The 25279-nt window shown below is 41.2% G+C and overlaps 1 protein-coding gene across 1 annotated transcript in view; it reads right to left on the reverse strand.

Annotated features, from left to right (window-relative positions):
• The window catches only part of LOC126467492 (uncharacterized), a 209037-nt gene extending 195185 nt beyond the window's left edge, over positions 1-13852 (reverse strand). Inside the window, exon 1 of the mRNA XM_050096470.1 lies at positions 13586-13852. The gene's annotated coding sequence lies outside the window, so the exon portion shown is untranslated. The remainder of the gene's footprint in view (positions 1-13585) is intronic.
• Positions 13853-25279: the final 11427 nt, after the last annotated feature.

Here is a 25279-nt window from a genome sequence, read left to right on the forward strand (position 1 = left end):
CAGGTCACATACTGCCACAACTTGTACACATTAATCACTAATGGACTCATTTCAAGTGATTGTGAATGCTATTTCTGCCGTTTGTAAACCTGTTGCATAGGTAATGGTTTTTCGCGCCTGCTGTACAATTTGTATTTTGAGGGTTACAACGTTTTTGCTGGCAGGTATTCAAATGTCCTCTGCTCTAGGAGCCTTGCTTCAATTTATGTCTTCCTTTCAGTACTCTGTCAAATTCTTCTCGCATTATCAAAGCCGCAAACTCATCTTTGTCTGCTTCCTCTTCTTTTGCTTTGTCTTCTTGTGGATTTCCCTGGAATAGCTCTCCTATATATGCCTTAGACCTCTCATAAGTTTCCCCTGCTTAGTATCAGTTTGACGTGAGAGTTCTTGATAGCCATACAGCTGCTTCTCTTTTCTCCAAAGGCCTCTTTAATTTTCCTATAGGTGATGTATCCTTCCCCTGTTTATGTAGCCTAGAATTTGCCCTACAACCATTCCTGCTTGGCCATTTTTCACTTTCTATCAGTCTCATTTTTTATGCCTGTATTCCCTTACACCTGCTTCATTTGTTGCACTTTCATATTTTCTCATTTTGTCAGTTAAATTCATTATCCCTGTGTTATGCAAGAATTTCTGCTAGGCCTTGTCTTTTTGTATACAAGATCTTCTGCTGCCTGTCCTACTTCATCTCTAAAAGCTATTTGTTTGCCTTTAATTTCATCCCCCCCCCCCCCCTTATTTCAGTCAATTTTTGCCTAATGTCCCCTTTGAGACTCTCAACAGCTTCTTGTCTTTTCACTTTATCCAGGCTCCATCACTTTCATTTCCCAACTTTCTTCAATTTTGATCTGCAGTTTATAAACAATAAATTATCGTTGGAGTCCACATCTGTCCTTGGGAATGTTCTACAGTTTACAATCAGGTTTCAAAATCTGTCTTACAATTATATAACCTATTTAAAACCTTGTGGTATCTCCATGTCTTTATCATGTACACAACTTTCTTTCATGATTGGCAGTGATTAAATTACACTCTTCACAAAACTTTCCCTTTCATTCACTTTCCCCAGTATATTCTCCTTGAATTTCTCCTCCTCTTCTTTTGTCTAATATTGAATTTCAGTCCCCATTGTAATTAAATTTTCATTCCTGAAACTATCTAAATAATCTGAGTCACTGATAAGTACACACAAAAGGAGAACTTGCTAGCTTTTGGATTTATCCTTTGACAAGCTAGAGTACACCCACACAACTACAAGTGTACACATGCTTACACATGCCTATGCCCCTATATGGTGCTGGGTGGTTCACTGGCAAGGAACACAGGAGGGAGGAGTGGTAGGAAGAGTTGTAGTGGTTACTGGGAAGCAGCACATACTGGAGGTTACATGGGGACCCAAATTGGGAGGGGATGACAGGGTGGAGGAAGGGGAAACTGTTGGGTGGAGGGTGCTGGGAAAGTGAGTTACCTGAGATTGAGACCAGGATTATTACAGGAGCAGAGGATGTATTGTAAGGATAACTCCCATATGTGTAGGCCAGAGAAGCTGATAGTGGGGGGAATGGCTCGAATTGTAATGCAGTCATTGAAACTGAGCATGTTGTGCCCAACTGCATGTTGTGCCACCAGCTGGTCAAACTTTGTTCTTGACAACATCTGGGCAGTGGCCATTCATCCTAGTGGACAGCTGGTTGGTAGCCATTTCAACATAAAAGGCTGTGCAGTGTTTGCAGCAGAGTTGGTATATATGACATGGCTGCTTTGACAGGTGGCCAGGCCTCTGTGGTGTAGGATAAACCTGTGACATGACTAGAGCAGGAAATGCTGGGTGGGTGGATTGGGCAGGTCTTGCACTTTGGTCTGCCACAGGGGAAGGGTCTGGGGTAGGATGACCTTCATTTCATAGCAGGATGCGAGATAATCAAAGCCCTGACAAAGAATATGGTTAAGCTTTTCTAGTCCAAGGTGATACTAGGTGATGAGGGGGCACTCCTTTGCAGATGAATCATCACTACAGATACAATATTCATAGGTGGCTAGGCAGTATGGATGGGATTTTTTTGTGTGGAAGGAAAGGCAGCTGTCAAAATGCAGGTAATTATCCTTACAGCACATACTACGCTCCTGTAATCATCCTGGTCTCAATCTCAGGTAAACCATTGTCCTCACACAACAGTTTCCCCTTCTCCATCCTTTCACTCCCTCCCAGTTCACATCCCCACATACCCTCCAGTGTGTGCTGCTTCTCATTGACTACTACAACTGTACCTGCCATGCCTTCCTCCCTTATTCCAGCTGATAAACTGGCTTCTCTCTGAGCCGCTAGCCACCCACTTCCAGTCTCTTTCTAGCCAGCACCACATACAGGGACATAAGTGTGTGTATGTGTGTGTGTGTGTCTGAACAATTTCTTTTACCTTATCACACATTCTTTCAATTTCTTCATAACTTCCAGAGCTAGTAGGCATATAAACTTGTAATTCTGTGGAGGATGGCTTTGTGTCTGCCTTGGTTACTATAATGTATTCACTTTGCTGTTCATAGTAGCTTACTCGTATTCAGATTTTCTCACTCATATTCTGATTTTCTTACTGATTATTACATCTACTCCCACATTAACCCTACTTCATTTTATATTTATAACATTGTACTTACTTGACCACAGGTCCTGTTCTACACGCCAATGCATTTCATTAATGCCCCCTGTATCTAACTACAACCAATTACTATCTTTCTTTAAATTCACTAATCTACTTACCCAATTGCTGGACCCAAAATTCCATGCTCTTATCCATAGAACACAAATGTTTTTTCCTTGATGACCTCATCTTCCTACATAGTCCAGAGAACTGAATTGAAGCTTGTTTTACCTCCAGAATATTTTAGCCAGGGGGATTCTACCAGTAGAGCTGCATGTTGTTAGAGAAAATAATGGCTGCACTTTCCCCTCATTTTCAGCAATTTGCAGTACCACCAAAGTAAGGTCAAGTTGGCTAATACACGACTATATCAGTCAATCATCCCAACTGCTGTCATTGCAGCTACTGAAAAGACTGTTGCCCTTCTTCCAGAACAACAGATCAGCTTTGCCTCTCTACAGATACCCCTCCACTGTGACTGCACCTATAGTAAGACTATCTGTATCAGTAGGGCATGCGAGCTACCCCACCTTGGCTAGGTCCACGGACCATGGGAGAAGGGAGTAAGAATGTATGTATATAAAAAATCAACAATATTAAATAATCACTCTCAAGTTACAAGTAACTATAAAGATCAAGGCAGAATGTTACCTGCATAGTAAAACAATGTCACCAAATCAGATCCACAAAGGCATTTCCATTACAGTTGGGATACATACTTCGCCATATCTACATTAAACAGATACAGCTGCATTCAAACAGCATAAAGCACATTAAAGACCCTGGTCTATGAAAATTATGTACTGCAAAAGCAAGCAGATACGTAACACTGGCACAACACTGTTATGGATCAGAAGTACAGCAAATGTCTAACATACCTCAAAACTGAGTTCAGTGAAAGATTTCTAATTGATAGTGAACAAAGAGCCTCACAGTAGATGCCCAGACAGTTATTAGTTGAATAAAAACATCACAGAGCACGATTACCAAATTAGTAAGCCACTGTTTGCACTAGATGTGAATGATTTTTGTAAATGAACCCTCATTAGGGACGAAAATTAGGTTGAACAGTATCAATTCTAATTCCTTGCAGTGGACCACCACTGCCACCACCACTACCAGCTCCTCCCCCCCTCCCCCCCGACACACACACCCTTCCTTCCCTGACCCACCATCAAATGGCGAAATTCAATCCACATTCAATATTAAACATATTTTAGAGGTCAAGATATGCTGTTGATTTAAGTGTATACAAAGGAAGAAAAATTTAAATGAAATGCACGTATTCTCTAATAATGTCATCAAACATACTGGACTGGGTATGCTGAAGGAATCTGTTCAGTTTCAGGTCAATGTAGCAACCACGTCCAGGCTGGAAAATTATCAGTTGAGTTTTGTTCTCAATTTGTAATCCCCCCAAGCAGAAGAAATTCTCTAAGAAGTCATTTGAAAATGCTAATGCTCTCAAACTCAAAAGCCAAACCACACAATCCCACACCATTATTTTCAGAAATATGGCATCAACCTGGGAGCCGGTATCTAGAGCATGTTGTACATCTTGCACAAAGAGGGCCAGCTATGTCTCACATGACAGCTGTTTCCTAAAACTGTGATGGTTTCTGCAGATGAGCTGTTCAGAGTCATTATGTCTGAACACAAAATATGTTCCATGATTCTACAACAAATTGATGTCAACGAAATTGGCCAGTAATTATGTGCATCCAGCTTTCTACCCTTTTTACAGATTGCTATGACCTGAGCCTTCTTCCAGTCCCGTGGAACTTTCCACTGTTCCAATGATCTCTGATAGATGATGGATAAGAATGGTGCTATATTTGTAGCATAGTCAACATAAAATCTTATGGGGATACCGTCTGGGCCAGATGCCTTCCTGACATCTAAGGATCTTAACTGTTTTACAATCACAGATACACTAAATACTATGTCAGCCAACCTTGCATTGGTTCGATAATTGAAAGGGAGAATAGTGCTGCAGTCCTCTACCGTAAACGAGTTTTTGAAAGATAGGATTAGAATTTCGGCCTTCTATTTATCATCATCCGTTACATTACCTGTACTGTCAGCAAGAGAAGGTATTGAATTATTTGTAGCATTTATAGATTTTATGTACAATCAAAATTTTTTAGGGTTATTTTCAGAATCTGCAGATAAAATATTGCTTTCAAGTTCGTTAAAAGAATCTCTCATTGATCTTTTGACAGCTGCTTTCATTTCACATAATTTCTGTTTGTCAGTGGGGAAGTGACTATGTTTAAAACGACTCTGCAAAATTCTCTGCTTTTTCAGCAACTTCCTAATATGTTTGTTGAACGAAGGTGGATCCTTTCCCTCCCCTGCATTTTTGCTGGGCACATATTTCTCTAGCACGTGGTGGACAATACTTTTAAATTTCAACCAAAGATGCTCAATATCTTTGTGTCCTGTGGTGAATGCTTGGAGCTGACTATGAAGATATTCATTAACTGCTTTACCAAACAAGAAAACTCTAAGCCATTTCTTTGGTTCTTTTGCAACTTCCGCTGACATAGAAACCACAATGACATTATGGTCACTAATATCTCCTTCTATATTAACGTCCTCAAAAAGATCAGGTCTGTTTGTCACCAAGATATCTTATGTGTTCCAGTCTCGAGTTGGTTTTCTAACCAATTGTTCAAGGTTGTATGTTGAGAGCACTCCCTAGAATAACTTCACGTGTCTTTGCTTCTGCCCCCTGTGATAAATGTGTAATTTTCCCAGGCAATGGGTGCCAGATTAAAGTCTCCACCTATAACTAATGGATAATTTGAGTATTTATTTCCTATGTACTCAAGACTTTCCCTGAAACGTTCTGTGACATTTGTTGCAGATGCTGGTGGTCTATAAAAACATCCTAATACAATGGTCACTCCTTGTCTGATTGACAGCTTTATCCAGACTATTTCACAATCCGACCAAATATTGATCTCAAATGCGTTTAAACAGCTTCTAACTGCAATGAACACACCACCTCATATACACTCCTGGAAATGGAAAAAAGAACACATTGACACCGGTGTGTCAGACCCACCATACTTGCTCCGGACACTGCGAGAGGGCTGTACAAGCAATGATCACACGCACGGCACAGCCGACACACCAGGAACCGCGGTGTTGGCCGTCGAATGGCGCTAGCTGCGCAGCATTTGTGCACCGCCGCCGTCAGTGTCAGCCAGTTTGCCGTGGCATACGGAGCTCCATCGCAGTCTTTAACACTGGTAGCATGCCGCGACAGCGTGGACGTGAACCGTATGTGCAATTGACGGACTTTGAGCGTGGGCGTATAGTGGGCATGCGGGAGGCCGGGTAGACGTACCGCCGAATTGCTCAACACGTGGGGCGTGAGGTCTCCACAGTACATCGATGTTGTCGCCAGTGGTCGGCGGAAGGTGCACGTGCCCGTCGACCTGGGACCAGACCGCAGCAACGCACGGATGCACGCCAAGACCGTAGGATCCTACGCAGTGCCGTAGGGAACCGCACCGCCACTTCCCAGCAAATTAGGGACACTGTTGCTCCTGGGGTATCGGCGAGGACCATTCGCAACCGTCTCCATGAAGCTGGGCTACGGTCCCGCACACCATTAGGCCGTCTTCCGCTCACGCCCCAACATCGTGCAGCCCGCCTCCAGTGGTGTCGCGACAGGCGTGAATGGAGGGACGAATGGAGACGTGTCGTCTTCAGCGATGAGAGTCGCTTCTGCCTTGGTGCCAATGATGGTCGTATGCGTGTTTGGCGCCGTGCAGGTGAGCGCCACAATCAGGACTGCATACGACCGAGGCACACAGGGCCAACACCCGGCATCATGGTGTGGGGAGCGATCTCCTACACTGGCCGTACACCACTGGTGATCGTCGAGGGGACACTGAATAGTGCACGGTACATCCAAACCGTCATCGAACCCATCGTTCTACCATTCCTAGACCGGCAAGGGAACTTGCTGTTCCAACAGGACAATGCACGTCCGCATGTATCCCGTGCCACCCAACGTGCTCTAGAAGGTGAACGTCAACTACCCTGGCCAGCAAGATCTCCGGATCTGTCCCCCATTGAGCATGTTTGGGACTGGATGAAGCGTCGTCTCACGCGGTCTGCACGTCCAGCACGAACGCTGGTCCAACTGAGGCGCCAGGTGGAAATGGCATGGCAAGCCGTTCCACAGGACTACATCCAGCATCTCTACGATCGTCTCCATGGGAGAATAGCAGCCTGCATTGCTGCGAAAGGTGGATATACACTGTACTAGTGCCGACATTGTGCATGCTCTGTTGCCTGTGTCTATGTGCCTGTGGTTCTGTCAGTGTGATCATGTGATGTATCTGACCCCAGGAATGTGTCAATAAAGTTTCCCCTTCCTGGGACAATGAATTCACGGTGTTCTTAGTTCAATTTCCAGGAGTGTAGCATCAGTCCTATCCTTCCTAAACATTGTAAAATCTGAGTTCAAAATTTCAATGCTATTTATGTCTGATTTCAAACAGCTTTCGGTACCTAATACAATATTGGCATTACCACTGTTTATTTCAAAGAGTAACTCAGAGATCTTGTTCCAGACACTTCGACAATTTACTAACATGAGATTTAACTCACTTAAATCCTTTGGAATGACCTGTTTAGGCAAACTTACCATTTTTACAGTTGACACACCCCTGTCAGTGTCATGAACTGGTAATTCTTCAGGCCCACCCTAGCCGCTATGTTCCTGAGGTGCTCCATAATCCTCCTAACATTGGAGCTCCCAATAACTAACAAACCCCTATCCCCATTTGCATGCCAGGACCTTGCTGAAGGAGCGGCCACTATCCTGGCAGACGGTGCATTCTGATCCAGCTCAGCCTCCCTCCCAGCATCAGATAGCACACTGAAACTATTAGCAATGTCCACGGGATTTGGCAGGAACCTTCATCCCCCATGCAGCCTTCGCCTTGAGGCTCCAGACATCGACACAAGTCTGCCACCCACACTGAGGTGAGAATGGGCCTGCCAGCTCAATCACACCTGAGGTCGGCTCAGTGACAGAGAGCTGTGGCATCCCTCCCTGCACATCTAGTACAGCCGAGGCTGCCCCGAGCACCCCATCCCCACCGCACCTCAAAAATGGCTCTGAGCACTATGGGACTTAACATCTGTGGTCATCAGTTCCCTAGAACTTAGAACTACTTAAACCTAATTAACCTAAGGACATCACACACATCCATGCCCGAGGCAGGATTCGAACCTGCGACCGTAGCAGTCGCGCGGTTCTGGACTGAGCGCCTAGAACCGCTAGAGCACCGCAGCCGGCTGACCGCACCTCAAAGTGGCACTCTGGAGCCTGTTGACTGAGACCAACAAAGCTTCCAGCTGTCTTTGGAATGTGGCCAACTCCTCCTGCATCCCCACACAACAGACACAGTCCCTATCCATGTAGCTAATATGTGATTTACTATAAGAAACTTAAGGAAAGTTTGTATTAACAATAAGGGTTTATGATTGCAGAGATCTGATGTATGCATACACCAACAGTTCCCTTCCTTTCATAGCTGGAAATGTCTGCATCACACAACTGACGAACATTCAAAGTAAGTGCAAACAAGAAAGCACATCCAAATAAGCATGTGAGTGAGTCTCAATGTGATAGAATGATAAATATCGATAAAACGAGCGCGTCATACTGTGACATTTTACTTTGCACTGGCCACCCCTTGTTACCATGGCATACACAGAGTTGGGTCAATACTAAAGCATTGTTATATACGTACAACTGCCTGTGCTGACTGTTCAACACCATCTGAACAATAGTATAAATCTGCATGCTCAGATGCCACTACATGAGTCTTGCATATTACCGGTACAAAAGTGTCTGTGAAAAAATTCTGTCCACTGCATATTTTTGGTAGAAAATTGGTATCAAAGGAACTTAGTTTGGCAACACTGTAATCAAGTGTACGACAAGTATCTTGATTCAATTCTGTGTTAAGTACACTGCGCGATTAGTGCGCTACATGGAGTTTTATATTAGAATACTCAAGCTCAGTTCCAAGTCTAAATGTACTTTTTTCCATTTTATAATTTTAGGCTGTGTGATATGGTATCTTGCTTCTTAATTATTATACAGTAATTTCATCAGGTCTTGTACAAAACATGTGCAATTATTTAATACCATTACAGAACTGAGAGTACAACTGTTTTAAAAGAGTTACTTTGCTTTTAAACATTAATTCTGATGTCTTCCATGAATTACATCCCTCCACATTTTCAAGAAAACTGTCAGCATTGCTTCCACTTTCTTGAGTTCTATCCCGTCCCACAAAGAAGAAGAAAAACACATCAACTCCACTGCCCTCCTCCTTGGTCTGTCCCTGTTTCTTTTATTCTATAAATATGTTCCTAAGTTTCAGACGTTCACCCAATCAAATATTTTGTTATTCCAGACAGTTCTTTAACAACCATACAAATCACAAAGGAACATGGTCTATGTGTAATGTGTCATATACTTCATTAATTGCATTCGAACCCAGTGTGCAGTATATCCTCCAATCGCTGGTTCTACCAATTAGTACCACCTGCCGTGCACACCACTTTCATGTCCACTAAATTTCATTACAGCATTACATCACCAGTTTGTCTAGCAACCCACTCCACAGGTTATTACCAAATTCTGTTACACATTACGTTCCACCAATAAATGTGGTAGAAGTGACACCACACTTCCAAGCTGCTCTTATAGCTGTGGATGCAGCTATTCTACAAAACGTTCAGAGAACGATGATCCAGCAAGTCACTAAATGTTTGGAGATGCTGGGAGATTTGTTTTAGTATCTATTCTGAAGATTATGTATGTTTTATGAGAGATATGCTGTCACTAACAGCATGTTTAAAATATTACAACTGGCCATTCTTACTGAATGTAAGGTGTACATTGGTAGGTTTTGTAGTTGATTCTCTCCTATAAAAGGTAATTTTTTTGTAACTGATAATTACTCTTCAATAATATTTCTGCGCCTTTTGATAAATAATTATTATGTTCAATGTTTAGCTGTAATATACCTATCATTTAAGAAACAGTGTGCACTTACACCCAGGATGGAACTCGACTATTCTAACTAAAACTCTATACACTAATTGGGCAACAGTTAGCCTTGAATCAAGTTACTCATTGTAAATGTGTCAACAGCGTTGTCAAACTGCCTTTCCTTGACACCTATTTTCGGGTTTAGTGAAGCAGGGGATACAACCCGTCAGCTTTGACCAATGACATCATACATTACTCATAGATAATAATGTCTTCACTTTCAGTCATAGATAATGAAACAGTTCTGTGTTCCGGATAAGTGCTATCATTGTACATTAAAATAATTGACTGTGATTTTAAAAGAGATCACTACATATTGCTCAAAATATTCATCGTGTGCATTTATTTAAGTAACTGGCTGTTTGCAATTCATTTGGTATTTAATTTCATTCTTAGTGATATTGAGGTAATTTGGACTATTAGTTTCTTATTTTAGGACAATTTTTTGCATCTCCTTTTCGTTTGTAGGTATGGATTTGTTTGTTCCGATGAACCTGGATGATTTGAGAGACGCTATGGGTGTAGACATGTTGGCCACAATTTGTTTTTTACAAATGTGTGGGCTCATTGTCGAGTATGTTCGATGTCGTGAGTGCAGCGAACATATGCGCCACACAAGTATATCTCGTCACCGTACTCACGACTTATTCATATGGCACTGCAGCAAAGATTGGTTGTGGTGGTCCATTAGACGAGGCACATGGTTCGAAAAATCTAAGCTCGCCTTGAGAGACATTATAAAAATCACGCACTGTTGGTGTTTGAGATATCCTGTGTGGCTGTGGGTCCATGAATGTCATGTGAGTAAGCAAACAGTTGTCGATTGGTACTCTTTTTGTAGGGAAGTCTGTGAGGAATACATAAAATATAGGGGGCCATTGGGGGGGGGGGGGGGGGGGGGGTGTTATTGTCGAAATTGATGATCCGCACTTTGGTAAAAGGAAGGACAACAGGGGGGCACCTCCAGTGGGATTATAGGTTTTGGGGGGCTATAGTTTTAGGTCAAGAGTGTGACAATGTAGTGTTGACAATAGTACCCAATCGAAGGAAGGAAGTTTTGATCAGCTTAATTGAAGATCACGTTGCAGAGGGTCCCACTGTAATTGCAGATGGTTGTTCTTCATATAGGGATTTAGAGGAAAGGGGTTATCAGCATCTCGTAGTTAATCGTAATATTGAGTTCAGATCATTATCCACAGGGGGCTTGCACAAATAGCATAGAGGGTTATTGGTCAGCTGTGAAATTTCTTGTAGGGCCGGGGAAATGCCGGATTTCCACACTTCTAAGTCACTTAGACGAATATTCATGGAAGTGTAGTCTTCCCCAAACATACTGCCCGTATAAATGTTTTGTTAAATGTGTTGGGCAAATGTACTGTCCAAAATATGTTAGCTAATTTCACATTAGGATTGTGTACGTGGGTATGTGATTTTTGTTGATGTCTTCCTAGGTGCAAGGCAAGCTTCGGTTCTTTTAAGAAGTTCTCGTGTGGTAAATTCTGTTTTCCCTTTTTTTTATCTTACTGCACTTGACTATTTAGACACATTTCATTGTTGTATTGCACCATTATGTACATTTTCGTGTACTCCAGTACGTAATAGAAATTTCACAGCTGTCGTACTTCTTTTGTTTCCCAGCACTAGTATCAATATGATTTTTACGAATATGTACTAGCAATATTAAAGGCGAAAAGCCCGACACAACTAAAATTTGTATCCCGTCCTTCAGTTGACCTTTACACTGACATTATCTAGTCGAAAAGAACGACATATGTAACACTGATGAGATTTACCTAGCCTATATATGTCAACTGGAAAGCAGAATACAAATGTTGTGTCTAGCTATATAGCTCAACTAAAGAACGAGATAGGTTAATGGAAGTATGGGATACAAATATTATGTATGTAGCTCCTCCTGCCATCAGTAGTACTACTATCTACGTAAGAAGAGACTTAGTGGTAGCAGAGGCGAAAGAATCAACACATGTAAAATTTGTATCCCGTGCTTCAGTTGACCAATATAGTTCAACTGAACAACAGGATATTAATGCTAACAACAACGAAGAAATCGACGTACCCAAAACTTGTATCCCGTACTGCAGTTAACCAATATAGTTCGAATGAGGTTCGAGATACAACATGAGGTATTCTATGCTACCAATACCCCTGATTCAAAGCCGAAAATATGCATGGCATGAAACTTTTTTAAAGGCCTACAAACATTATAAAAATGTTAGTATGTAAGGAATCTAACAAGCACTGTGAGACCATGCACGGAATAAGTCAGTTCATAGTTTACAGAATACTCATTAGAAAATTTATAAACAAAAGAATTAAAGAATTACTAAGACACCAAAAAAACTGAGAAAGAGTATACAAATAAAAAATAAATAATGTATACAGAGAAAACTTCAGCAACTGATCATGGAGAGGAGATCCTTTGGGATATTACACACGTTGAAAACAGGACTGCACAATGCTTATTTACAAAATAAGAACAGAAACACGAATGTACCTGCCAAAGATCCCTAATCATATTGTCCTTGCGGGTGTGGAATCCTTAAGCATATTTACATTTAAAAGGATATAAAACTTGTCATCAAATTTTGAACATTCAATACACTTAGGTGCATACGATAATTCTTAGGCTATTGTAGCCATGCATCATCAAATAAAAAATTAAATTTAAAAAAATTTACAACACTTATTTATAATGATCACATTACCGCACAAAATTTGTACACAAGTCAAACTGTATGCAATATTCACATCATCTCATATTATTAATAGCATACACATATCAACTGGTTCTGCTAAGAAATTCATCAATGGTGTAGACGGAGTTGGCCTACAACAAATCCTTTAGACTCTTCTCAAACTGAAGTGTATTCTTAGTTAAACTTTATATGACTGCACGTCACTAAAAATGTGTACTGCTGAAAAGTGGACACCTTTCCAAATGAAAGTAGGCCTAAGTGACTTAAAAATCTTTACGAAAAAGAAAAGTTACTCTAATTTATAGTGTTGATTCCATAAAATGAGCTGATGGCTCATATCTTCAATAACAAATTTCATTAGGGAATAAATATATTGGGAAGCTGCGGTTAGTATACCCAGTTCTTTAAACAGCCCTCTGCAGGACGTTCTTGGATGCACACCACAGATAATTTGTATTGCACGTTTTTAGGCTTGGAAAACTTTAGCTTGGCTTGAATAGCTACCCCAGAAAATAACCATGTATTACATTATGGAATGAAAGTAAGCAAGCACACCAGTTTTTCTTAATTTTCATAGCACTTATGTCTGACAACATTTGCATAGCAAATAGAGGTTTGATTAGGTACCTCAGCAGTTCTGTGGTTTGCTCCTCCCAGTTAAGACACAAAACATAGGCTAAAAGAATGTTCATAGTGCTTGCATGGCATCAATGGCTGTATTATGCGAAAGGATAGCAATGGATATGGCTACAAATTAAAAAAAAAGATCTGTAGAAATTTTATTTTTGTTACAATAGAATTTTTATGTTAAGTTACTTTCGTTTTCTATGGAGTGGTCGACAGTAGCTCTTTAAACTAACCCAAGAGTTACACCAGTAACACAATCGCAGAAATACAAATTATTTAATAATGAAACACAAGAAATAGCACAAATAATGTTAATTAACCCGGTGAGATACTTATGAAATGCTCTTTGCATGATCGCTAATTATAATACGAAACGGTGGACACTGTTTATTTACGGTCGTGTAGTAAGCAGACAACATAGTTGTGTTAACTACCTGATAAGGGATAGGTTAAAATACAGTCGATAAGTGTGACAAAGAAATGTTTGACTACAATTGTAATGTTCTTACCCGCAGTGTAAAGTGGCAATAGGGTCCTGTGTGCTTCCTCGGGGAATAGGTAGCGAATGAAAGCGATAGTAGCAATGAAAGTTTCCCACGATGGTAACTACTGCAACATTTCACAAACAGCTGTGGCACTATTTACGTATGTGATGAGGATATACGTACTCATTATTAACATCACACACAAGGTTCACTGCTAGATCTGTTTCACAAGCTCCACAATCAGGGATGTTCATTTCCGTCTACAGTACACAAATAACAACACGCCAACTGCAAATGCAATCAATATTTTTCTTTTCGCGTACTTTATTAGTTCCAATAATATATGAACAATTATATAGTCACGCCGCACATACAAACTACTGCCAAAAATAAAGTGAATGACTTAATTCTCACTCAATCAACAGCATCAACTTTCAACACAAAACACTGTTACCATAAACAACCATAGCCAACATCCCAACAATCAAAACAGGTCACGATATTAAATTCGATCATAGGTCGAACATAGTGCGCCAAAGGTAATACCACAGGCCTGTGGTGACATTTGTTTTAAAAAAATACATTATACCGTCTAGTTTATCTTACTGCTTTTGAAGAAGTCTATAAATAACTGAAGCATGAACTCGTAACTTTGCAATATGTAGTTGTAACAAGAAACAAAAGACATAGAAAATTTCGTCTTGTTTTCTGCTGCTCCGCACGGAATCATTATCACTTCACGTAAAAGCGTATTGCTTTGCATTCATGTCAGATTTAAAGCAGAAATTACTTCAGCGTTCGAAGCTCTACGGCTCTAAGATATATGAGATAATTGTTATATTCCGTATTTCACCCTTTGTTCCTATACTTTTGCAGGATATTTTCAGCTAACTTTTCATCTGCCTGGAATAAAAACTTAATTTTTTCCATATACTTTCGCCACATCGACAAGGTGACAACAAGCGTAAGAATTTCAGGTCCTTAAGAAATGGAGCAGCTGGTTTAAAGTGAACGCAGATTCAACTTTTAAATGATACCAAAATACGCGAAGGCAATTCCAAGTCAATGTATGGGTTTTGAAGCCTGTGCTGTGCTTTAATGATTAGACATTATAAAGTTCTGTGAAACAATGTCGAGTAATTAGTTTGCTGTGCTTGTAAATAAGGGTCACATCAACCCTATAGTTGGTTTAAACAATACAGTGTTTTATTATGCGCGCTCCTATTGCAGACGTTATGCCATTGCTTTTGCCTTAAATTGGGTTCACACACGTAACGAATGTGGCGCCACAATTTGTGGCTTTCTGTAGTGGCATCGTGAGCTATCGCATACACAGAACCCCACAAATTCAACGTAATTGTATAGCCTTCGGTATGGCGTCAATTGAAATCATACGTTATATAAATGTTATAGTGCAGGTTATGGCATTAGACCTGTGACAAGAGTTAAATACAAGGAAGACGAAAGCCAAATGTTGGTTTCCAAAACAGATTTCGCACAGGGATAAATCAGGGGCCACAAACACATTTATGAAAGAAATAACACTTGGAGATGGAAATGCTGTCTGTAGCGGCTAACCAACCGACAGCTGGCATGTAAATATCATTTGCCGACAGGCCACTCTTCCAAGATTTTAAAATATTACTGTGTTCATTGATCACTCATTAAAAGAAATAAATGTGGCTAAAACCCCGAAAACTTTTCCGCACTAGAATCTACCACACAATGACTCTATCTCACAAGAGCTAAAACAACGGAGAAAGAATAAAAGTAGCTTTACATAAGATTAAAACACAAGTAAAACGACAAAGGAGTTAAAAGAAAAGCACAGGAAAATATCACTGGCTGACTGTGTACAAAAAATAGGGGTGAGCCAGTCATCCCATTAATACATTAAAACCATCTCCCTCAAATCTTTGGAAAAATGTTGGATAATTTGCAGAACCTTAAAACTCGAACCACATCCATTTGACGTTGCTTAAAATAGATGACTGCATAATTAGTTCTCGTAACTTATTACACTTTCAATCACTAAGTAATGGGCCTGTGATTATAACAAGTACTTCCTTATTATTACAACATAAGTATTTCATTTCGCAAAAATCACACTAATGCTTACATGATGATCATCAAACGGAAAATAGCAGGTAGCAACACAAGGTCAATATCGTCAGATGTCAAGTGTCTGCGTGTGGAGTCAGAATTGTGTGGCCATTTGTAGTTAGTCACAACAGCATAATAAATACGACATTCAAAAGACATACCTTATAAAGCAACTAATAATGACAGAACTTACTCTAAGATTCAACACAAAAAAGACTAGTCCTCGAACTGTTCAGTAGTAGTTGAAAGAAATGGTTTATTAACCGAAAATGAAGCTTCATTATTGCTTAATGACAAGAGAAAAAAAGTCATCATATTACAATCGTTAACTTAATGTGATAGAATCTGCCGTGCATCACTGCTGTAGCAGAACCATAAGAGAAAGTCTGAAATAAAATTGTATAAACAGAAAGACATTAATGTATTGAAGTAACTTACTTTACGCAGTTATTTACAACATGGCATAAAATGTAGCTGATCAACTTGCATCAAGCTGTAAAATTGCTACATGCTGAAAAGAAAAGGTTGTCAAAATGCATAACATATTTTTATATACGTCATGCATCAATGTTTGTAGCACAACTGGGTACTTCTGGAATGTATAGTTCTTCATAAGAGACCACTGGAACGTTTGTATTGTTAGAATGTAACTCGCTCACTTTGTACATTGTACTCTGATCTGAAAAACGTTGCTAGTTCCTACAAATGCATAGAGTTCTGTGTTTTTTTTTTTACTTCTGCAATAAAGAAAAATTCAATTATGGTCATGTCACATACAAAAGGAAAGTACAACATGCGTAAACAGAAATAAGTAGAAGAACAATTTTTTTTTACTGAGACAATATCATTCTTCACCTTCGCAAAGCTAGAAAATTCATTTCACCCCTACCCCACATAATTCAGCAGTAGAGGAAAAGAACTTTGTAAAACTATTCATGCTCATTACTTGACAAATAAATCCAGTTGGTGTTTTATACAGGTAAAAGTGTCGTGTTTTCTGGAGTTTACAATGTTTATATCAAGTGTGATTGATATCTCAAACTGTAATTCGTTTTATTTCCATAATTGACAACTCTTTAACGTCATAATACAGCTCGTCGTAGTAACAAAACTTCAGTAATACTGTCCTCTAAATCCTTTCACGAGAAAATAAATGTCTGATGAAGATGTGGGTTTTACATGGCCTAAGATATCACTGTGACTCTACCTTCGAATAAAATGTGCACAAACAGAACCTCAATGTATCTAATACAGCTGTGGGTTGCTTCATTCAAAAAGTGCGCTTTCCTTAACTTGTCTTGCTCCATAAATAAATGCAAAAAATGCTTCCTAACTAAATGGGATATAATGCCTCGTCTGTCTTCCTCACAACATCTAGTTAACCTTCAGCATAAAATCCTACGATTCATAGACCACTTCACATAATATACCATAACTGCACCAAAAATATACAATAGTTGCACCACAATAACTCATATTAACATCACAAGCCTCACATGGCAATCCTAAAGCAAAATTCACCATCATATTCCATGTCAATATCACACAGCATTCCCTAGTTCCTCAAGTGTATGCATATAACTAGGAAATTATCACTGTTCAAAAATAGGTCATAAATAATAGAACAAGCATCAGTCAGAAATGTTCCTAGTTAAACTACTGCCCATCAGAAATACCTTCCTCAATTCAGAGCCACTCATACACCATCTCTCATTCAAAATAATGTCAGCAGCTATACGTCTACAACTGATGACCCACTTCACAAAATATGTACCTACAGAAAATGTCATCTCATGTACTTTTTTCAAAAATAACACAGTATTCTGTCAGGCAAAGGTAAAGCAAAATGTGCATCAAGTTACCACAAGACACAAAAAAACTTCATTATATCTGCAAACTATCTTCATGAAGAAAGAAATGAGTATCTTAGAACCTTAAAACTCAGTCTATTCTGTTATACCAGAATTTCAAAAGAAAAATTTCTAAACTCAAGAAATAATATAACAGTATTACACTTCAATCAGATACTTCACCAGTAAACTCAGAATAATACCAGCTGAATTCAGATTGCTCATAGATGGCTTACCATTCCACATTGCTGTAGTGTAAACATAGATAAAAACATAAACTGTCTGCTCTTACTGTCTTATCAGCTGCTCAGACTATGCTTAGCAAATTCAAAGTGCTTTTCTTCACATAAAGCAAAATTCCGTACTAAGTAGATTGACAATAAGATATACATTAACAGATACATAGATTAGTTGAAGAGTATGAAACAGTGCTGCAAGCTAAATAACAAAGTACAGTGTCACAGCTGAGGCATCTATGCACGCCACTGCAAATGTTTACCATTGACAAATTTTTTAATAGAAACAAGTGATGTATTGCGTATATTCATACTATTAGTATTGTTATTTCAGCTTAAAAAAAATTGACATGTTCCACATCCATGAGGATCTCCTCAGCACAGATCTATGGAACGAAAAACTAATCTAATCTAATCTTTACCAAAGTACAGTAAACCCCCTAGGGTACGATTCTTTGTACATTTCGATGTTCGATACATAATGAAGACTTCTTGATTTATGTGTACTTATGGTTTCAAGCTCCACAGTATTTTCGTGTGTGATTCGCCGTATGCGAAAAGAAACTTCATACACCAAGAAAAACTTGCTACTTAAAAGATTTTCAATTTATGAGATAAACGATGCGTTTTGAGCAACACTTCATGACCCTCCTGTAAACGCTTGATGTTCACTCGTGGATTCTGTAGCTTCTTCCTTTTCTCTGCGGCTTTCTTGATGCTGAAGTGTACGCTAGCTAGTGTACAGTGTATATATGTAAGATTTAGTGCTACGCAGAAGTGAAAGATTCCATGCAACAGCATCTCTGACACAGCCTATGATCTATGTTTATTCTTTGTTTTCCAGCTATCTTGTTTGTTTTGTTGTTTGTTCCCTCTCTCACTCGAACATCATTTTGTGTTACGGTTTATTCCTATAGTAATAAAAAGAGGTTTGCTATCCCGCAACAGTTGCTGACCCTGTAATGATGTTCGACGGTCACCGGCGCTCAATTCGACACACGTTTGCGCTCCGTATCGTGCCGCGCTGCAAAAAGTACAGCCGCATCAATTTACTACTAACATCATTCGTGTCGAAGGCAAACTGAACAATCAGGACCACAGCGTACCACCCAGCGGCAAACGGTTTAGTTAACCGTGTGCACCATCAGCTCAAAGCTTCACTGCGGTGCCATGATTCGCAATGGTGGACAGAGACGCTACCTATCGTTCTCTTAAGTCTACAAGCAATTACAGCAGAGCTCGTGTATGGTCAACCTATATGCCTTCCTGGTGAGTTCTTCACCAATGTACAAGATGAGTCCATTGACCCGTCAGAGTTTGTGAATAAGCTGCACTCATGGATTCGACAGTTACGTCTGGTGGCGCCAAGGGATCAGCCGAACCGCCACCCTTTCATGTTCGATGAGCTACATAATCGCCACTATGTTTTTATTCGAAATGGACCACACCGTGTAGTTTGCAAGCAAGACAAAACATTCAGAACGGACATAATGGGCACACCGATGGTCATTAGTGTCGATAGACTTAATCCAGCCTTTCGTGTAAGTACCGCAGATCATGACCCAGCTGCACCCACCACAGACACGACAAGTACATCTACTACCTCACCACACACTGTGAAGCAGCCGCAACAGTCGTCAGAGCTCACCACAGTGCACGACCCGTTGTTTGGACATCGAAGCCCACCACCAGGAAACCAGCAGCAACAAGTATGCGACCTGCCATCACCCAGTCTGGACGATGCGTCAGCTTCAGCGAGAAGTACCGGTGACACTGTTGGGGGGAGGGGGGAGGGAGAGTAGTGAAGTGTATGCAGGCTAGTGTACAATGTATACAGGGTGTTACAAAAAGGTACGGCTAACTTTGGACACATTCCTCACACACAAATAAAGAAAATATGTTATGTGGACATGTGTCCGGAAATGCTTACGTTCTGTGTTAGAGCTAATTTTATTACTTCTCTTCAAATCAAATCAATCATGGAATGGAAACACACAGCGACAGAACGTACCAGCGTGACTTCAAACACTTTGTTACAGGAAATATTCAAAATGTCCTCCGTTAGCGAGGTTACTTGCATCCACCCTCCATCGCATGGAATCCCTGATGCGCTGATGCAGCCCTGGAGAATGGCGTATTGTATCACAGCCGTCCACAATACGAGCACGAAGAGTCTCTACATTTGGTATTGGGGTTGCGTAGACAAGAGCTTTCAAATGCCCCCGTAAATGAAAGTCAAGAGGGTTGAGGTCAGGAGAGAGTGGAGGCCATGGAATTGGTCCGCCTTTACCAATCCATTGGTCACCGAATCTGTTGTTAAGAAGCGTACGAAAACTTCGACTGAAATGTGCAGGAGCTCCATCGTGCATGAACCACATGTTGTGTCGTACTTGTAAAGGCACATGTTCTAGCAGCACAGGTAGAGTATCCCATATGAAATCATGATAACGTGCTCCACTGAGCGTAGGTGGAAGAACATGGGGCCCAATCAAGACATCACCAACAATGCCTGCCCAAACGTTCACAGAAAATCTGTGTTGATGACGTGATTGCACAATTGCGCGCGGATTCACGTCAGCCCACACATGTTGATTGTGAAAATTTACAATTTGATCACGTTGGAACGAAGCCTCATCCGTAAAGAGAACATTTGCACTGAAATGAGGATTGACACATTGTTGGATGAACCATTCGCAGAAGTGTACCCGTGGAGGCCAATCAGCTGCTGATAGTGCCTGCACACGCTGTACATGGTACGGAAACAACTGGTTCTCCCGTAGCACTCTCCATACAGTGACGTCGTCAACGTTACCTTGTACAGCAGCAACTTCTCTGACGCTGACATTAGAGTTATCGTCAACTGCACGAAGAATTGCCTCGTCCATTGCAGGTGTCCTCGTCGTCTTAGGTCTTCCCCAGGTGCGAGTCATAGGCTGGAATGTTCCGTGCTCCCTAAGACGCCGATCAATTGCTTCGAACGTCTTCCTGTCGGGACACCTTCGTTCTGGAAAACTGTCTCGATACAAACGTACCGCGCCACGGCTATTGCCCCGAGCTAATCCATACATCAAATGGGCATCTGCCAACTCCGCATTTGTAAACATTGCACTGACTACAAAACCACGTTCGTGATAAACACTAACCTGTTGATGCTACGTACTGATGTGCTTGATTCTAGTACTGCAGAGCAATGAGTCGCATGTCAACACAAACACCAAAGTCAACATTACCTTCCTTCAGTTTGGCCAACTGGCGGTGAATCGAGTAAGTACAGTACATAGTGACGAAACTAAAATGAGCTCTAACATGGAAATTAAGCGTTTCCGGACACATGTCCACATAACATCTTTTCTTTATTTGTGTGTGAGGAATGTTTCCTGAAAGTTTGGCCGTACCTTTTTGTAACTCCCTGTATGTGTAAGATTTAGTGCTATGCACAAGTGAAAGATTCCAAGCAACAACATCTCTGACACAGCCTATGATCTGTTTGTTCTTTGTTTTCCGTCTATATTATTTATTCTGTTGTTCGTTCACTCTCTCACTCAAATTCATTTTGTGTTACGGTTTATTCCTAAAGTAATAAAAAGAGTTTTGCTAACCCGTAACTATGTTTTCCAATGCTAAATTAATTATTTCACGGTGTCTTAAACATCGTTGTGTCAGGAAGGCTTCTACCTTTTTTGTACGATCGGACGATTCTACAACTTTACCTCTACTCCTTATACTTAAGAATAAACCTATTCTTTAGTATAAGGAGTGGAGGTAAAGTTGTAGAGCCATTCGGTAGTTCGTTAATTATATTCTGAAAATCACACAGATGTGAATCCCAATTTCTGTGCTGACGATAGCAATACAATCTGCAAAGTTTACCTAATTCTTTCATAATGCTTTCTGAGGGGTTAACAGATGGTGTAGATCAGAAATCAAACTCACATATACTTAGATACATTTATTTTACTTGGATTAACGCCGGACATACAGCTCCAAAAAAAAAAAAAAATAAATAAATAAATAAAAAATAAAACAAAATAAACATCAAACCAGAGAAATCAGCTACTCGTCCAAAGAACAAACAATGCACTTCACTGGTCGGTCTCTTCTTCCCACACAGCCTCCCCCTTAAAGGGCGGATCACCTGGGATGTAGGGTTACTTGAATTTGACTTATCGTCCAGCTCTTGTACGGACGACCGGTTGAAATGTCGTTGTGAGCATAGGTGTGACTGGTTGTTCGTCTTGGCGTTGTCTCTTCAGTTCGACTGGGTATAGACTCGCCTGAGCCTCGATCATCCTGAACTCGAGGAGTGCTTTCATGCTTTGGCGATGGTAAGGTCCATGCCGGTTTCACTCTTTCAATGGACACCCTGACAATTTTTCCACTTTGGGACATGTCTATAGTATGGGCATTATGTCGCAGTACTTGGTAGGGCTCAGTATAAGGAGGTTTTAGGGGAGCCTGTAAGGCGTCTGTGCGCAACATCAACGTGCGAGCAATCCGCCAATGCTTTGTGCATGAAGACCGGATGTTCAGCACGGCGGGATGCCAGTGACCCTCTCATCCTTGCTACATGGTCGCGAATGCTCTGAACCAGCAGTGGTAGCTCCATTTCTGGTTGTAGTGGTGCCGATGTGAGATAGTCTGCAGGAATTCTCAATAGTTCTCCGTAAACCATCTCCGCCACTGACGCGCCTACATCCGCCTTATACGAAGTCCATAAACCTATAAGTACTAGTGGTAGCGCCTCTGTCCAGTTCTCTTGGTAAAAAATGAGAACCGCCTTTAGTGTTCTGTGCCACCTTTGCACCATCCCGTTGCTTGCCGGGTGATACCTGGTTGTGCAATGACGCTGGAATCAACGCCGTCTAGCCAATTCATTCAACAGGTTAGACTCGAATTGTCGACCTTGATCTGTTGTAATATGCAGGGGGAATCCGAAACGTGCTAACCAATGTGCAACAAATGTCTTTGCTATAGTCTCGGCTGCTACATCTGTCACTGGTATAGCCTCTGCCCTTCTTGTGCACCTGTGTACTACAGCTATCAAGTATTTATAACCCTTTGAGGGTGGAATTGGGTCCACTATGTCGAGTTGAACGTGACCAAACCTTGCTGGCGAACTTGCAAAATTTCCGACCTCTGCACGAACATGTCGTTCTACTTTACAACGCTGACATTGAAGGCATGGACGACTCCAATTCCTGGCATCATTTTTAATCGCCGGCCACACAAACAGCTCGGTTAGCAACTTCATAGTGGTGTTTGCACCTGGGTGTGCTAAGTTGTGGACACTGTCAAAAGCCACTTTGCGGAATCGCTGTGTAATGTGTAGCCATGCTCTCTGTTGCGATACGTCGCACCATACTTTGGTCTTGCTTCCTGGCACTTCTATTTGTTCCAGACGCAATTCTGTGTATCGATCTGTTAGTAAGCCTTGCAACTCTTGTTCTCTCTCTTGTGTTGTGGCGGGGTCGTCGTAATTTTAGATGCTGAGTAAGCCGCATACTCGAGAAAAATAATCGGCGACTATGTTTTCTGCGCCACTGATATGCCGTATGTCCGAAGTGAATAGGCTGACTAACTCTATGTGTCGCAACTGTTGTGGTGAACATTTGTCGCTAATGTTGTGGAATGCTGACACGACAGGTTTATGATCCTTGAAAACTGTCAAGGTCGGGCTTCAATGTAGGGCCGAAAATGTCTCACACTCTCATACATCGCCAGTAACTCCCTATCATAAATACTCCAATTTGTCTGTCTGTGCAGTAGCTTCTTTAAAAAAAAAACTCAAATGCTGCCAATGTCTATTCACTTCTTCGTGTAATGCTGGTCCAATTGCGACCTGGCTGGCGTCGGTCATAATATTCAAAGGTCCAGTCGGGACAAGATGGACCAGCAACACTGCGTCTTCAAGACTGGTTCGTAATTGGCTAAAAGCGTTACTCATTTCTAGTGTCCATTGTAATAGTGTCTTGTTCTTGGCAATCTTAGCCGCAAGCGCATCCTTTAATGGTACCTGGGTGGCAGCTTTAACCGGCAAATGACGGCGGTAAAAATTTACCATGCCTAAAAGTCGTCGAAGTTGCTTATAGTCATTTGGCTTTGGTAGATTATGCAATGTGGTAATCTTTTCAGGCAAACGTTGGATTCCATTGGCCGAGACTCTGTGGCCTAGGAAAGTTACCTCGCTTTTGCGCGTGACGGACTTGTCTTGATTTAGCACCACTCCATGGTTACATAACCTCTGTTGCACTTCACGTATATGCTTGTCGTGAACTTGTGAATCAGCTGAATACATTAATATGCCATCTAAATACGCAAAGCAAAATGGCAAGCCTTGTAGCACGTCGTCAAGGAATCTCTGACAGGTTTGGGCTGCATTTTAAGACCAAATGGCATAAACAAAAAACTCAAACAGGCCGAAAGATGTAATAACTGCTGTCTTTGCAACATTGGTATGCGTCACTGGGATATGATTGTAAGTTTTCCGGCAATCCAGCTCTGAGGAAACTTTTGCACCCGACTGAGAATAGATAAATTCTTGGATATTAGGTATAGGGCATTTATCTGGGACTGTTCTTGCGTTCAGCCTACGGCAATCGCCACAGTGGCGCCATGTGCCATCCTTTTTGCGCACTAGGTGTAACGGGGCTGCCCATGGGCTGTCGTATAACACCAGCACGGAGCATATCCTCAAACATCGCCTTAGTCTCAGCCAACCGTTCTGGAGCTATTCTACAGACGCTGTGAAACCGGTGGAGCTGATGTGGTGCGCATATAATGGCCTGTGTTATATTTAATACTGCTTGGCTGCACCGACGTATGCGGGATCGACAGTTTACTTGCATCATTAATTACTCCTATTATATTGTGAACATAACCTCTCTGAATTACCTTTACCCTGTCACATTGTGTCCCAGGCAGGCAGGCAAAAAAAAATTGCTCTGAGCACTATGGTACTTAACATCTGAGGTCATCAGTCCCCTAGAATTTAGAACTACTTAAATCTAACTAACTCAAGGACATCACACACATCCATGCCCGAGGCAGGATTCGAACCTGCGACCGTAGCGGTTCCAGACTGAAGCGCCTAGAACCGTTCGGTCACAGCGGCCGGTGCTAAGGCGTGCATTTGCCAAGTCTACAGCCAGTACAAAGCACCTACTATGGTTTGCGTAATGTCTGCCACTACGAAACTCCAATTATATGGAGTAGGAAAACCAATGTCTATCGTCATATCTTTGCGCCCATACGTTTTGATGCAGGAATTGTTCACGGCTAACAAATGTAAGGGCTCCTGCATTGTCGTCTTAACTGTGTCCGTGACTAGAAGGGTGCTGACTTCTAAACCAGTGTCTATTCAAAATCTTAAGCTTGAAATCTTATCAATCACGTGCAACCGACGCAGTGTCGTGCAGCGACTCATCGGAAACGTAGTAAGCATGCCATCATGGGCCCTACCTTTACCGTGTGTCCATCTGTGCATTGCTGCAATTTGACTCTTCTTACGTCGTCAGCGCCGTTTGTGGGTG

The sequence above is a fragment of the Schistocerca serialis genome, chromosome 1 (assembly GCF_023864345.2).
Source record: "Schistocerca serialis cubense isolate TAMUIC-IGC-003099 chromosome 1, iqSchSeri2.2, whole genome shotgun sequence".
Lineage (NCBI taxonomy): Eukaryota > Metazoa > Arthropoda > Insecta > Orthoptera > Acrididae > Schistocerca > Schistocerca serialis.